Genomic DNA, 2,222 nt, shown 5'->3' with positions numbered 1-2,222 from the left:
GTGGAAGATAGCGAACTGGCCACCCTACTTAACAGAGGTCCTACGGACCCTTATGATTGACCACGACTTCTTCTCCATCCGCTGAGAGGACGCCACGTTATAGCAGAAGCTCTAGGCGGTGGTCGAACACCTTAAACCCTACTTTAACGTTCGAGAGTGGGATATGGAGACGGAGTAGTGCCTCCGTAAACGGGTCCAGTCTAAGGTCCGGCGGATACGGACTATAATAGCTGACGAGGGCATCCTTATCCGTAGGCGGGCGGGCTATATGGTCGCCGGTGTGGACCCGGTCGCACGCGCTAGGAGTACGCTTGACGACCTGATCCAGGTACTGAGTAGGCTTAGGAGGGAGGACTGGATGAGGGTGTTTAGGGAGTAGTTGGCTATCTAGGATATGCGGGAGCTCTTAGACGGCATCTCTCGAGTACTAGCGGAGTATCAACCCCATGGACTAGGGGGTGGAGAGGCATCAATATTAGGTAGTATTATGCGGGTGGATAACTACGAGGGTTCTGACTAGCGTCGAGGTGGAGTCAACACCTTTTGATACTAGAGGAGCTGAAACCTAATGGCCCTTACGGATATAGAATCTAGTAAGCTTCTCTAGCTACGCCTAGACTCCTCTCCGACCGCCACCTATAGGTTAGTGATAGAGATATATAAGATAGATGTATATCTCTCTATATAGTAACTATAGTCAACTTCCCTCGACTAGGTTAGCCCTTCTTAGTTTGACATTATCTACTCTACCGACCTTAGGCGGAGCACGATAACCTCCTCCTCCCTATATCTAGTCTTATTAGGTCTTAACGTTAGAGATACTCTCTAGAGATGACCACCCCTCACCGACCTATAATACGGCGTACCGGCCCTAGCTCTTAGAGTACGGGAGCTAGTGGTAGTATAGGTAGCCCACTCCGTAAGAGGCTAACACTTAGCTACCGGCAGCCTCCTACTATACCCGGGGGCGAGGGCGGCAAGCTGGAATTGACCCCACCCTCCCGGCAGAAGAAGCTAGTTCGGCATTACTATCCCTAGCCCGACCTAGGCCTTATTATGCTAACTCTATAATCTTAAGGAAAGCCCCCGGCCCTAACATGGGAGGTAGGCCTATCCGCCCCGGCGGGGGTAGTATCGCCGTCTGAACGTCGTGCTATCGCCTCGTTTTTCGCCCCGTACGTGATACGGCGGGACTAGGAGGTGGGTACGGTCGAGGAACTGATGGAGAACGACGGTCCCTTAAGGGTAGATATAAACCTATAATTAGCCGCGGCTAGGGGTGCTTCCTCTAAGGTAGCGGAATTTCAGGTGCGTTATAGGACCGATACAGTACTAAATTCCCTTCCCCCCTTACTCTTCTCTCAAGATGTCTACGGTTTATTACGCTAAGTTAAGGGAGGGACTAACGTTAACGGGTACTAGGACTTTATCAAATAGAAACGGAAGTTATAGGGTATAGGGGCGCCCTCTCTAATTGAGATCCATGATCGGTAAGGTTCTCTTAGGTCGCCGGCTAAGACCTGAGACCGAACCGCTACACGAGGCTAGGCGGGGGAGAGGATTAGTGAGGAGGAACGGGACGGTATTACGGGGAGGGCGCTGACGAGTGGCGAGGCTCTCCTGACCGAGGAGGAGGAGGAGGAGGACGTCAGAGACCTAGATGGGCAGGAGGAGGCACCCACTCTAGCCTCGCCCCGACATACCTAAGAGAGGACGTACGACGCCCACCACCGCGGCTACCGGTGGGTACTGGCAGACTGGTTAATTAAGCGCCTGACCGGGGTGGAGGAGATCTACCTATCCCGCCCACTGGTGGGACGCCGTTAGTCATTTGACTAGCTCTTTTAACACTAGTAGCTGCCGGTAGTCCACGATATCAGTGTACTAGCGTCTATATAGCTATACGACCTCGTTAGTCGGATCCCCAATGAGGATGAGGCCCTTATAGGGCTGCCTCGGGACATATAGTTCCGGTAGTGTTAAGAGATCGCCTCTCAGATCTAGGAGGCGGCACCTATAATGAGGGCCTAGGACTAGCCTATGCGGGCCTATTAGCTGAGCACATATATACATATACTATAGCCTCCATTACCCGATCCCGAGGCTCAGGAGATGAGGACGGTAGAGTGGGTGGCCTACCTAGCCGCGACGGTCTGCGCTCGGGAGGGTGTTAAGTCGGATAAGGGCGACTAGCTTCGGGGTCCTACGGGCGATAACTATGC

Source organism: Cladophialophora immunda (assembly GCF_000835495.1).
Source record: "Cladophialophora immunda strain CBS 83496 unplaced genomic scaffold supercont1.4, whole genome shotgun sequence".
Lineage (NCBI taxonomy): Eukaryota > Fungi > Ascomycota > Eurotiomycetes > Chaetothyriales > Herpotrichiellaceae > Cladophialophora > Cladophialophora immunda.
Note: the sequence above shows the minus strand (reverse complement) of the source record.